The sequence below is a fragment of the Homalodisca vitripennis genome, unplaced genomic scaffold (genome assembly GCF_021130785.1).
Source record: "Homalodisca vitripennis isolate AUS2020 unplaced genomic scaffold, UT_GWSS_2.1 ScUCBcl_1351;HRSCAF=4864, whole genome shotgun sequence".
NCBI classification, from domain to species: Eukaryota; Metazoa; Arthropoda; class Insecta; order Hemiptera; family Cicadellidae; genus Homalodisca; species Homalodisca vitripennis.
In genome coordinates this window covers 1-15,502 of record NW_025777462.1, presented here as the reverse complement: position 1 = coordinate 15,502, position 15,502 = coordinate 1, and the positions used below count along the sequence as shown (strand labels likewise).

Below are 15,502 nucleotides of genomic sequence, written 5' to 3'. Positions count from 1 at the left end.
GACTTTTGGAACAAATTATGTGGATTTTCGGAGGGACTTTGAAACACAGTTTTCTTCCTCCTGGATACAAACAAAATCTTGACGACGAGATCCGGAAGCGTACACAAGGTCAAGAGGAGCAATTTAAAGACTTTGTCGTAGCTTTAATGACATTAATGCGCAGAAGAGGTTCGTTAACATTAGACGAAAAACTCAATATTTTATATTCAAACATGCGTCCCGAGTATAAACTTACGATGAAACGACAAGAATGTAGGACCATATCGGATATGATTTCACCAGGCTGAGCAGTATGAAGAATATTTGAGGGCCCGAAACACTTACCGGCCTCCTCCACTGCCATCACTCGCCCTAGTGCCAGAGACGGCATACTATGCAAAGAAGAAGTGTGATAAATCTCACGAAGCGTCTGCGGTTAGCAATAAAGGCGTTACAAAGACAAAACCCGCTCAAGTAGGAAATGAAATGAGTTGCACCATTCATGGCGAGGCGAACCACACGCAAAGACGGACGACAGAAACCAAAATTGTCAAACCTAACGTTCAAAAAGATAAACGTGAGCTTAACGTGAGGTTCCAAACCCCAGTTAACACGGTGAGGCGTATACGCGACGACACCATATGTTGGAACTGCGAAAAAAGGGGGCATTTTTTTCGAGAATGCCAGAGGCCCAAGACCTTGAGGTGTTTTTATTGTAAGCGACAAGGTATAGCAACTACCGCTTGCAATTGCCAGACGGGAAACGGTCGGTGGACTCAGCCGAGAAGGGGTCACCTGAGTCCCAACCGAAGAAATTAAGAACGACCCCAGAAGACTGGCAGAGTTGGCTTCGCACAATAGCGAATTTTTCTGGATCAGTACAGAGCAGCAGAAATATGGACAGCAGACCACACATCGAAATAGAAATCTACGGTAGCATATTTTCTGCTCTAATAGATACTAGAGCAACGATTTCAATTGTGGGAAAGAGACTAGCTGAGCATTTGAGAAGAAACGGAAATGTACCATTTAAACGCCCGATGAAAATCCGGATGGCTGATGGCTCACAGACATCGTTAGAAGAATATTATACGTTCGAAGGCTTGATCTCCTATAGAGATACGAACGCATACGTTCGAAGCACTTTGCGTGCCGTCACTTACTTCGGACCTGATAGTTGGTGTCGATTCGATTGAATCGTTGGGGTTGCTGACATATGATTTCCCTTCCCAGACGCGACATGAACGTAATATCTTCTTAAAGAGGAGTGATGTAGGGGATGTTAGCGGATTGAATCAGCTATCAGAAGATGAACAAGAGGTCTTAGAAAAATTTCTAACAGAGGAGTTGCCTAAATTCGATGATGTTACGGGTAAAACAGCACTAGTTGAACACAAGATTCGCCTGATCGATAATACACCTATTAACAAAGGTACTATACGAGAAATCCGGCAATGCAGGCTGTACTAGAAAAAGAGTTAGAGCGTATGATCGAAGCTGAAGTGATCGAACCGTCTTCGAGCCCGTGGAGCTCACCGATTGTACTTACCAAAAAACCATCTGGTGCATACAGAGTATGTATCGATTTTCGGCGTCTAAATGCAGTCACGGTGAAGGATGCTTACCCCTTGCCACAAATCAACCCCATTCTAGAAAAAACTCAAGGAAGCCCGCTATATTTCGACCATCGACCTCAAAGATGGATATTGGCAGGTCCCTTTATCAGAGGAAAGTCGGCCGCTGACAGCATTCACTGTACCTGGAAAAGGATTGTTCCAATTTCGCGTCATGCCATTTGGTTTGCATTCGGCTGGGGCTACCTTCCAGCGCCTCTTGGACACCGTTATAGGACCAGAATTGGAACCTAAAGTGTTTGCCTATCTGGATGACCTGGTTATCGTGAGCCCTAACTTTGAGGCTCATCTAGAGCTTCTTCAAGAGGTTTTTCAACGACTAAGAAGAGCAGGTCTGAAACTTAACCCTGCCAAATGTCACTTCTGCAAAACTGAACTGAAGTATTTGGGTCACGTTGTGAACGACAGGGTGCATTAAGACAGATCCAGAGAAAGTTCGAGCCATTGTAGAATTTCCTAGGCCGTCCAATTTGAAAACTCTAAGAGGCTTCCTTGGTATGGCCTCGTGGTATCGGAGGTTCGTCCCCAACTTCGCATCTCTGACCACCCCCCTCACGAGACTGTTGAAGAAAGACTAGATGGCAATGGACGGAAGAACAGGAGAGTTCATTCAAGACTCTTAAGGAAAAATTAACGACTACGCCTATCCTAGCCTGTCCTGATTTTGGACAAACGTTTGTTTTAAGAGTGGACGCCTCGGGCGATGGCCTTGGAGCATCGTTAACACAAACACAGAACGGAAAAGAAGTTGTGATTGCGTACAGTAGCAGATTGTTGACGGGACATGAACGCAAATTCTCAGTCACAGAAAAAGAATGTTTAGCGCTAGTCTGGGCCGTAAAAAAATTTCGCCCATACCTAGAGGGATATCACTTTTTCGCAGAATCGGACCATCAGGCTTTGAGATGGTTACAAAAGTTAGAGACTCCTTCTGGTCGGCTGGCCCGCAGGGTGTTGGAACTCCAGCAACACGATATGGAGATACGATACCGAAAAGGAGCCCTAAACAAAGTGGCTGACGCTCTGTCTCGGAACCCGGTCCATGAGCAACCAATTGAACATATAGGATCCTTTACGGCTGAAAATTGTTCAGCTCAGAAAAGAAGGCAGGTAAACAGAAGACCACGTCAGGAAGAAATTACGGATGAATCCAATGATGTAGGGATAGTTGATAGGAACCTATGGTATAAAAGGCTATACAAGATGACCACAAAGGGTGACTCAAATCTAATTATAAAAGATGGGAACCTCTATCGTCGAATAGTAGTAAAAGGAAATAACGGACGCAGACAAGCCCACTGGAAAATGTGTGTTCGCGAAGAAGACCGCCCGAAAGTACTGCAAGAAAATCACGATAAAGAAACTGCAGGTCATTTAGGTGTTAGAAAAACCGCCTTAAAGCTCTCCCAATGTTATTACTGGCCAGGTTGGTTTCGTGATGTAAAGGCATACGTAAAAAAATGTCTGATATGTCAACGATATAAGGTTGAACAAACGAAGCCCGCCGGGAAGATGTATTTTCGTAAGCCACAAGGTCCGTGGTACACGGTTTACCGCAGATATAGTGGGCCCCTTACCACGATCGAAGAAAGGAAATCGGTTTATATTAGTATGTCAAGATTACTACAGCAAGTGGTTAGAATTTAGTCCACTTAGATCGGCCACGGCAGCTAATGTGGTAAAGAATTTCAAAGAGATGATTTTGTTCAGATACGGTGCACCCAGCGTTTTAATAACCGATAATGGGTCACAATTTGTTTCGAAAATTTTTTCGGGATCTTTGTAGGGACTGGAACGTCGACTGTCAACTGACGGCCCCTTATAGTCCTCAGAGCAATCCAGTTAGAACGTTCTACCCGCGTCATCAAAACCTTGATATCGCAATTCGTTGGTGAAGACCACCGATCGTGGGATGCTAAACTAAGTGAGTTTAGGTATGCTTTAAATACAGCGAACCATGAATCGACAAAATTCACGCCAGCCATGCTTAACTTTGGACGCGAGCTGAGACTGCCTAAAGCAATATGTGGACCTGCATTTGAGTACTCCGTCGACCAGGAAACGACTACACGAGAAGAACGACACGAACAACGAATGGAAGAATTTAAAAGGATTTATCAAAGCTGTCATCGCAATTTAGCCCGTGCCTTCCAGAGGCAGTCACGATATTATGACCTCAGGCGACGAGATCATAATCTCCGTGTTGGACAGTTGGTCTGGAAAAGACATCACACCCTATCTTCAGCTCCTGACGCGTATGCATCGAAGCTAGCGCCCCGTTTTGTAGGCCCTTTCGAAGTAATTAGGTTTAAAGGCCCAAATATCGTCGAGTTTGAAAGACCGTTCGACAAACAAAACTCAAACGGCCCACGTAAAAGACGTGAAAAAGTATACGGGATCCAACTGATAGAAATCGAAAGTTTAACTTTTTTCTCATTTTGTTTCCCCGAAGTGGGTGGGGGATGTATCACGTCATTTTTACAGGGGGTTTAAATAAGGCTTTTTTATTTTTTTGAGAGGAAAATATGTTTTTAGTTTAATGACATGTTATGATTTTCATTTCTTCCACCTACAATTATACTCCAATACCTCAACACCATCGCGGGGAGACGTCAGCTGGCGGGGTCCGACTCGACCGGTAAGGCGGAGTTTCAGGATACATCCGCCTGAGTTCGCTTCAAGGGCTGAAGCGCCTTACAGCGGACAACTCATGTACTACAGTACGTAAGTACGCTGTGCCTGGCTGGCTCGCTCTCTCGGTCGCTGTCTCTCGATCGCTGTCTCTCGGTCGCTGTCTCTCGGTCGCTGTCTTTCGGTCGGTGATTGCAGTCGAAGTCGTCGAGTCGGAGTCGCTGCCCCCACACACGCCACGATAAGGTGCAAGTAAGTAGGTACTTATTTACCTGCCAAAACACGCTTTTTACCTGAACTTGCCTAGTCACTAACGATAGGATAAGTACATGACATTACGTACTTAAGCTGCTAACAGAATATAATTATAGATATAAAGTGTAGCAAGAAAATAGATCAGTACGAACTAGGATTAGATTCTATTACTAGTAAAGAAGAGTTTAATTTAGTTTATCGTTTCTTTTCGAGGCCACTGGTTTGCTTGACGTACGTTGGCACCAGTGTTCCTGAACTTCGGGCTAGGCGTAATTTAATTTAGTTTTACTCAATTTATCGTTTCTTTTCGAGGCCGCTGGGTCGCTTGACGTACGTTGGCACCAGTGTTCCTGAACTTAGGGGCTAGGCGTAATTTTAATTTAGTTTTACTTAATTATCGTTTCTTTTCGAGGTCGCTGGGTCGCTTGACGTACGTACGTTGGCACCAGCGTTCCTGAATTTTGGACTAGGATTGAACGTAGTTTAATTTAGTTTATCGTTTCTTTTCAAGGCCACTGGGTCGCTTGACGTACGTTGGCACCAGCGTTCCTGAGCTTCGGGCTAGGCGTAATTTAATTTAGTTTTATTTAGTTCATCGATTCTTTTCGAGGCCGCTGGGTCGCTTGACGTACGTTGGCACCAGCGTTCCTTAGTTTCGAGCTCGAGTCGATCTAGGCGCGAATTTTGAGTGAACTAGTGTTTTACATTTAGTTTTTATTCAGTTCATCGATTCTTTTCGAGGGCCGTTGGGTCGCTTGACGTACGTTGGCACCAGCGTTTCCTTAGTTTCGAGCTCTAGTCGAGCTAGCTATGTGTGATTTCGAGCGAACTAGTGTTCGCATTTAGATTTATTTAGTTATAATTTCTCTTTTTTGGCCGCTGGGTCGCTTTGTCGTAAGTTGGCTCCAGCGTTCCTCGTTTTTTTAGAGCTTCAGTTGAACTAACAACTGTCGTATTAGGGGGACGTTTTAGAGTAGTGGAACAGTCATCCTAAAGCAAATGCTGACGCCTTCCCTTTATTCCCTTTCGTTTCCGAGTCTGCGATGATGAAAGCATGTTGATCCGTTGATCATCGGTGCTGTATTTGCTTCGGCTTTTGGTTTCACATTAATTCGGTTTCTGAGCTGAACTTGGAAACTACCTCTCCCTTTCGAAACCCTGGATTTTACCCCTCTCGACTGTTCTATCCGGTGTCTTAGGGTTATATATTTTTATAAACTATCCCTGACCCGATTAAACGTTATAATTTATTTCCGCATAGATACAAAGATCTCAAACCTACATGCACGAACAGGAAAATGATTTCCACATTGGGCGTAGCCTGTGTTTGGAGATCGAGACGGCGATCAGCAGCATGAATATGCACTCATCAACATAATAAGTACCGTACGTAAAATCTTTCGAATGGAAAAAACAATGTAATAACAACATGAAATACAACTTATGTATACTCGTAATATAAGAAAAAACAAATACATCATAGCTACAACAAAGCAAGTGTTTGACAATAAGATGGCAACCATATCACAACCTGAGAAATGATAATGTGATAATGTGGTGATTAATAAATGATAAAAAGAATATAAACTTAATTTAACCAACATTTTATCGGTTTATTATGGGGTTTGGAACCTCTCACACACTTATACAATCACGCCACTTATCCTTGTAATTAAGCTCTCGAATCCTAAAAGAAATACCCTCCAAACCAAAGGATTGAGATTTAAATAATTAATTAAAAGTTTCCAATGTAACTATATTAACCGCGAATATTATATTGTTGTTGAATATATTACTGGTGATTTATAGTTAATTTTTATTGATCATTTGCAACAAAATGTAACAGACTTTTTAATATAATAAAACTTTTTATTTACAGATGATAAATCTAGTTGTAATATAAACAAGTAACATGTTTACGTTTCTTGCATGCTTGAAAATCTGTTTAAAACTTATTTGAAGTAAAAATAATTTAAAATAAACTTCCTAATTATATAAAAAGATTTATTCTTTATAATTTTACTCTTATTTTTATTGCTAACAAAGCTTATAATTGCCGAGTTTCCTAGTTGAACGTATTTTATAGTTTTTAAATAACTGCAGGTTTTGAGTTAAATTATATGGTAATCATTAGCGGGAAAAGTTAAATAGAATTTTTAAACCTCAAACCGCGTTCATCCTTCTATGGCTGAATTATTTTAAAGAATAAACGTTTATGTGCATGTTTGTATATTATTTCAAATATTAATAATTATAGTTTATTTAAAATGGTAGTTTTGTTGATTCTCTTGTAACGAAATAGTCTACTGGTTTTGGTTTGTTATACAATTGATAATTTCGTAAAAATATTGGATTATAGTTTAGTAAGAATGCTTTTTGAGATACTTAAATTATTCTTATACTCCTAAATCTGTTACCTTAAATTTTTGCAAGCAATTTTTTTAATACAAGTCCGTAAAGTACTTTGTAAAAAGCACTAATGATGTAATATAATGGTCCACTGCGATATTTTTTTTAAACTAAAATAGGCATAAAATGAGGCACATATCTATCAGTGTTCATGGTGAGACGATCAAAGGTTAGACTAATTCTTATATAAGGTTCGGCGTTTTATCGTAGATTTTTGGTTTAAAAATAAATAATACGTGATTTCCGATGGCACAGCTGAGTTTGCCTTGTTACCCTCATCTATATGTATCAATATAATATATTAACAACTTACATGCGAAATTGAAAATTTTAGAATTTTAAAACATTTAAAACATTAAAAAGTAACGAAACATTAACTATTAAATATTATATAAGCGTGTTTTGTCGCAATTAATCATTAAGTCCAAGCCTATATAGAGAGGCGAGGTGTTATATGTAAAAAAATAAAAGGATTATCAAGAAACTGTGAACATGTAAGAGTCCTAAAAGCCCTTAAAGGCTGAGATTGGTTTACCATGTCCCATATAATACACAAGCTTTATTCGGTAAATCCTATTATCCTTTACCTCCAGTGACACCTTTTAGACGTCTGTGAATGGAATAATCCAAATATGATTTTTAGACCAAAAATATAAACGTAAGGCCTAATGCATCTGCTTGTTATCCCTCCTCGGAATCATTGCATCACATTAATTTTTGTTTTATATGACAGTATAGGGCAGTTTACAATGATTTTCCTACAGTCTCCATACCTAATACGTCTTGTGTGCAGTACGTATTATTTATCCTTATTCCTGCAGTAACGTAGTTGGATTAGTCTTGACGTGATATACATGCATAAGTAATTTAACAGGAACAGCGCTAAATGATCATACATTTATTATATGTATTTTTTGACATTTTATTCCACCTTAAGATATAGCTATTATTGACAACTAAAGAAGAGGATTAATTTCAATCCATAATTCATAAAGCTCTCTTCTTTTTAGATAAAACGATGGCACATATTAGTCCGTTTAATACTTTACGTACGGGTTCAACATTACTTTATCCCTTTGAAGACTAAGCTTGATTGGCTGTAACTGTAGGAGATTAACACAGTATTTGAATAATAAAATGATTAGTACTATTCTACCCATAAGTTTTATTTTTCAATAAGGAACTTCATTAATTATAATAAGTATTGTACTGTAAAGATTGTTGTTCTAAATATTTATGTACATTACAGTTATTATATTTATTTACTACAAATAATAATGTATCGCCTCACCACAATGAAATCTCGGTACGTGACTCCCTGGAAGGTGACGACCTCTGAATGGTACCAGTCTGCCATTGTAATCTGTCTCACCATGACAGTTACTGAGGAAACGACTGTGTCCAGGGAGTGTCTGGAGTCCCGCACCCTGACCCTCAGCCGGTAATCCCCTCCGCCGTATCACCGGAATATCCTGAGGGTCCCAGTCTCCTGGTCCAAAGTGAAACTGTGGAGACGGACTCGACTCCCAGTAGAAACTCTTGTCCGGCAGGTCCCAATCGTCCTTATCCTCTACGTACACTCGGCCCACTTCCATGTCTTCTCTGCTTCCCTTAAATTCAGTTTATTTAGAAAATAATTATCGGTCATGTTTAATTTATTATTCATGTGTTCGTAAACATACACTGACCATCAGTAGGATTTAATTTGATACACATACTAATAATTACTCTTACAGCATAGTACAACCAAGATTTTTAGATTTTAGTGCAATATTTTCATAGATTAAAAATGTTTGAACCAAAACTAATGCTACAAAATTTCAGAGCTAAAACAACGATGGTTATTAATCGACTCAGAGGCCGATAATTCGGCTGAACCTTGTCGCTCATGAAGCTTGACTTTCTCAGATGTGTGGTTCTGTTAGCCCTCCAGACCATGGTGGTGTCTGGCTGTGATTCTGTGAGGCAATTTGTAACCACGTAACGTCCCATTAACTTAGATTAAATAGTCATTATTTTACCATTGGATCTTTAAGTAACTGTAAATAGAAATTAAATTTTCTAATAATAATAAACTTGTTCAGATTCAATATTAAAACGTTATTAATTGGTATTTAATGATTTTTTTATTTGGATGAAATTTTAAGTTACAGGCCGATTTGTTTTTAGCGTAAATTTTTTTCAGAATAAAACTCAGTAGGGTCTTTTAGTACTAACAGAGTACAAACTCATTCCATTAGTTTGAGATTACGTCTCCACTAACTGCACTAAAATATTTAAACTAAATTATTACATACGCTATAGCAGCTACGGCTACAGTGATAATCACAAAAAAAGCCATTTATGAGCGACTTTCGTCTCATTACGGTAGGCTGCAAGTAGTAGCCTTACAAACTGAAATGTAAATCAGCGAGGGCCTCAAGTTGTAACTAAATTAGCTGAGGGCCAGGACGTAGTGTTCAATCGGTAAACCTGACGAAGAGAACAGCCATAGTGATCCGGAGATCTGAGAGGGCAATCATATAAGCTTAATGCCCAAATGGCAAAGGTCTAATTCTCAATATTAAGAAATCATATAATTGATATACAATAATGCATAATGGCCTACTCACCTTTAACTTATATACAAGAATGTCTGTGCCCCGGCAGCCATTCTGTTGTCATTCACATCACCAATGACTACAGTGAGAGTAGATGTTGCCTATCATTAACGGATCTCCGGAGTCCTGTATGGTGATGGGTAAATGGTACTCTTTGTGGCGTTCACGATCAAAACTGACAAGAGATGATACAATTGCCACGCCATGGCCATTGTCTCCTCCTGAAATTTGTGGAAGACTGAATACATAAATTATAATAATTTAAAATAATAATTTTGCAAATACTTTCATGTAATTATTTTATATAGGTATATCAGCATGCACGTGGTCCTCTATTATTAGAAAACTATCTTGAATAAAATTTCTGTCTTCGAATAAAAAACGACAAGCAAATTAATAAACGTAGAATGTATGTAAGAATGCCTTTAACTGTTAATGCCTTTAACAAACAAACTTTGAAAGGTAGTGAAAGTAATATTTGTTACCAAATTGTTCAAAAGGTTAACTTTATAACGTATATAATAACCTTTAAAAACCTGGGTTCTAGAACATAAATATACAGCTATTACAAGTTAATGAGTATAGGGTTATTTTTCATCTAACAAAAATTGTGTAACGTATAATTGATACAATTTATGTAAATGGTGTATATCATGCACTATATGTAATATTAATTCACTCATAAAAGCCAATTTCATGACTAACTCGGCTTAGTATCGACAGAGAAGAGCCGGTTCAGGGAATGGTTAGCGGCAGGGTCCAAGTGAAATGTATAGGGAGGTCCGTTCCCTTTGGCATGGTCATCCATATCTTGTGCGAATAACTCCAACAGTGTGCGAGGCGCTGTGTTCTCCAGCAGGGATGGGACGATATTCCTACGAGCAGACGGGGAGCATTGTCATTTACGTCCAGAACGTTCACGGTCAGAGTGGCTGTCGCCGTCCGCGGTGGGTCTCCATCATCCGAAGCCGTTATAAGAATCTGAAAAAAAGTATATGTTTTATAAATCCATACCTATTGAATTTTAAAATAGCAGTGGCCACTCCAATAGTAAAATTTGAGGCTAATTTATAAAGTATTTAAGTATCGGTTGTATTGATTTTCATGATTTTCAGACAGAGGCATAACACTAGAATGTAACGTTTATAGTATATAATTTGTTGCCTCCTAAAATTTTTTTCTGTATATATCATAAAACCGATATGTTGATTTCATCTCAATTTTTGACATTCCAGTATGATTATTTTACATTTTGTATGATAATAGCAGAAACATTATTTACAGGTACAATAACTAAGGTATCATAAAATATATAAATATAAATTGTATTCTACTAAAATTTTTCTTAGCATTTAAAAATGGGTTTTATAAAATTAAACCTTCGTATTATGTAATAACGGAGTATGTAAAATTTAAATCGATATTTTTTTAAAGTTGCACAGCGCGAAGTCAGTAACATTGATTGCACGAAAATAAAAATAATTTATTAACTAGCCTGGAGGTTCAGTTCCCAAACGGTATATTGCCAAATTATACATTATTAGTAAGCATTGACCAATCATAAATTTGATTTTTTTGTAAACATTATGAGTAAACATTATAATGCTCATATGATCCAAGGACAATCAAAATGAACAACAGAATTGTTTCAGCCGTTTAGTTCTAAATTCCTTCAAAAGGACTATTTTTTCATTTAAGAAATATTGAAATTGCATACCAATAATTTGAAAATCAATTTAACCAGACGGGTATAACCGGGAATAAGATAATTCTCCTTCCCTTTTATTAATAAAGTTTTTATTTCTGTATATAATTTACAAATATTCCACACATAACTGGCTAGAAAGCTTTTGTTCATAGTATAGTAAAAGATATACTCCTTTTATATACCTATAAATACTGCATCTATAAATATTTATCGAACACTACCTATACATATTGAACATCACACAAAGCTTTGAGAGAGCTGTTGTGGAATTAAAGTTCCGATAAGGTACCGGTCTGTTTGTACTGTTTAAGCCCGTCACAGTAACATGTATGACAGACAAGGGAAAGCCTCCATAAGCTCACAAGAGCAGAAAGCTTACCGATGCAGAAGCTGATTACAAGTTGACCTTTGGAGTTTAGTTTCTCATCAACCACAAGCGGCAAAATATCTTGATGTAAAAATAACTGTTCATATATTTGAGAAAGTTTAGTTCCTAACATGACAGGTTAAATAGGGTGCTGCTATAATCAAAGTTAAGTAGTTATTTCTAAAAATAACTGTAAACATTTAACTGCTTCTGTAGTCTGACCCAGTTGGTTTACTATACATATGTTAATAAAGAAATATATTTTTGTAGAACAATCACCCAAACGAGACTAATAGTATAAATAAAAAGAAATTCTAATTAAAACGAATGGCTTGGCAATATGATTTTATAATTTTTTATAACCTTAATAATGAAATATTATTAGATTTTTTCGTTCACACCTCAGCACTAGACAAACTTATATCTTTAGCGTATGTTGAATTTAATAATTTTTTAGGTATTACCTTTGCTTATTGCATGTATACTGGCCAGAGTTATAAATCGCCTTATTATTTTGCTTCATTGTGTTTTATTGTTTTGTATTTTACTGTTCTTAAATACTGGCGACCATGCTACGTTATTTTAAATTTGTGACTTGCCACAAGTCAACTGACGGCATTTAGGGGTGACTTACTAAGGGCAGCTAGGTTGTGTCAAAGATTGAAGTCTCGCACCCGCAACTCTCTCAAGTTCCACTTCAAACAATTATGACTTACGATGCGAAAATTTCCAAAAGATGTAGATAATTAGAGACTATTTTTTGGCGTTTATCAATTAATGTGACGAAAATGGAGCAGTTCTCTCTTAGGACATGACCATACGAATGATTTATACGTCCAAGGATTGAGAGGAATGAAAGTGTTCATAAAGATAATGCTAAGAAAACTTCATGAATCAGCATGAGCTGACTGTTATATTCTGTTGTAATATTAAACTTCGGAAATTACATCTAATATTACATTGAAGGACGTCCAATACACTGTGTATCGTTCATAAAAACGTTTAGAGTATCCACCGGAACTCTAGTTTAACCATTGTCACAAATTTATTGCAGTATCCACCTGATAAGGGCAGTATGTTTAGACTTTCTTAAAAGAGCAGCTTCTTAATTTACTGAGATATATAAACAAAACTGCGCCCGCTTACTTAATAGTGTATAACTCATTGCATGAAATGTATCTTATATCTAGACTCTTCACTATCCTGCATTATGAATCACATACTAGACCACCATACTATCTGTGATGGAACTGTCAAGCCAATGCTTGTTTTTTTTAATTCGTTCAAGGTAAAGATACCTCTAGTCTTAAAGTACTTGCAGTGCAAAATTATTGCAAATAAAGCTGTACTTTCTGCACATTTGTTGGATAAGCTTTATCACAGGTAAATAAAAAGCTTGAACACTCTCGGCCCACGCCTATAGAAGATTATGAGTTTCAAAATTGAAACCTCAAACACTCTCTCTTCTGCTAAAAAAATTATGCAGTTCCCTTGCATTTATTATGCTAATCTCCACTCAATTCCTTATGATATCAAAGATTCCTATTATAACCCTAAACCGCTTTCAAGCCACCGTGTGTTTACCATTTCTGTCGTCAGGAAATTTACCCCTCGTGAACGTCAAAAGTTTAGTTATAACCATTCTTTGTCATGTCTGCGTTTCACACTATCTTTCACTTTAGCTGTAATAATAAGATATTTTAGTAGAAACAACACAGTATTTACCTTATGAATAGCACTTCTCTCCCTGTCAAGCGGTCTCTGCACAGTGATTCTGCCGTCCTCCCTGACGTGGAAGTGTCGCCTCCTATCGCTCTCGCGATGAATTCTGTTAGGTCACTCTCCCCTGCCCTCCTTGGTCCGGGTCTCAAGCAAGGAAGGTATCCACCAGGTGTGCCCACCTCCCCGTCCTCCTGAAGCGACACAGTCGAGCTCGTCTTGTCGAAACGTGGACTGTTATCGTTAATGTCACGGAGCCTCACAACCACCCAGGAGCTCGCCACGTGGTTCTTATCTTCCGTACTGTTCGGTCCCTAGACCAGTTAATGTTTCTCAATGAACTTCATATTAGTCATTATACTAGCCATAAAGTGTATAATATTTAATAATATGCTATAGGTAACGGATAAGTTTTCCAGTTATGAGCAATAAATTAGATTGTCATTGTTGTCTATGTATACAAATAAATGTCGCAATTGTAATTAACTTATAAGGGTAGAAAATAAATGTTATAGACCATATTTGTATTTACTAATTTACTTCTCCAATATTATGGTTAACTTATACATATTTAAATTTGGCATAATAGGTTTTACTTAGTATGGACATAAGAAATCCAATTGTTATCATATATCAACTACGTTTTTAAAATAACATTAGAAATATATGTTATACAAAAAACCTAGATTAATTGCTTATAATGCAAACCTCTTTACTGAAAACTGCGTAGGTAATTTTTAAACGGCATTATACTTTATTCAAACCACAAATATGTTTTTAGTATGGATAAAACAAATTACTAGGTAATGTTTAACTAATAATTCAGACATTATCAAATACCTTACAGTACAAAACAGTGATGTGGAAACACGATGAAAGTCAGAGAGGCAATTCACCTGGTCATTCACCTGTATTTGAATCCGGAAGCCCGAAACTCTGCAACGGGTCCTCGTAATCCAGGGGGTTGGTAACCCTGAGAGAACCTGTACCATCAGGATTGCGCACCATCATGAACTTGTCTGTGCCCAGACACCTGCCTTCAACCACCTGAGGTCATCTAACATTAGCGGTAGGAACGTATGTTTTATTTTCATAAGTGTTTTCAATACGCCATATAAAAACCAACTGTTCTAAAAGTAAGATATTTTAGGGAATATTTAACATAAAATACCATTATAACGTAATCATATTTGTATACTTAGTGGTCTGGAAACCTACACAAGTATTCTTTGTACACTTTGGCGTTAGATCAATACATTAAAACGTTGTTATTGACGAAACCTTGTAATAGAAGTCGTTGGTCTCATCTTAATCGATAAACATTAACGGTCAGGATGGCGTGGTCTGGTATCCTGCCGTCTTCTGATTCGCTGACCTCCGTTACCCACTCATCTTTGGTGAAGGCAGGCGGCATATCGTTGATATCTGATACTATGATGGACACCGTTCCTGTACCTAATAACTGATTGTGAGGTTTAACTTAAATACATATTTTTAGTATTGGATGATTTCTAATTATTTTATTCTTCCAGGCGGTTTTCTCGGTACAGCGAGATTTCTAGAATTGAAAGATGTTAAAATTGATGGAAACTTATAAATAACTTGATGAGAAGCCTTTAGAATTACTTGTTCTTGTAAAAATTACAAGGATGTCTTTTTTAAAAGGGGGTGGGGGGGTGTTTTAATTAAAATTAAACAAATTATATGAGAGCACATTATTATATGCTATTTAACGTAAAATAAAAAGTCCGTGCGATTTGGACAGGTCATTTGGTTCTTCCGATCAATATGTTAGTTGGCTTAGTGTTGTAAAACCACATTATGTGTATATATATATTATATTAAAAAACCCCCATTTGTTTTTTTGACGGATAAGGCCAAATACAAAAATATAATTGAATCAGAAAAAGTAAGCGCTTCTGTTGGATTGTAATTGGTTTAACCACATATTTCACCCGGCAAGTTGAGGAAGATTCCGGGTTCGACTCCCGGTCCGGGAGCTCGAAGTTGGACTTTTTAGCGATTCAATTGTTTTATTGGAAATTAAAATAAAGGCTATTGCCCTATTATATACTAGTTTAACGTAAATAAAAAGTCGTTTGGACAGGTTATATTCGGTCTTCCGATCTATAATGATTGAAGTTGGCTTAATTTAAACACATATGTGACGGATAAGGCCAATATACAAAAAATAATTGAA

The 15,502-nt window shown here is 37.5% G+C and overlaps 1 pseudogene; it reads right to left on the bottom strand.

Moving 5' to 3' along the window:
• Positions 1-14,764, bottom strand: part of LOC124371385 — a 52,171-nt pseudogene extending 37,407 nt beyond the window's left edge.
• Positions 14,765-15,502: the final 738 nt, after the last annotated feature.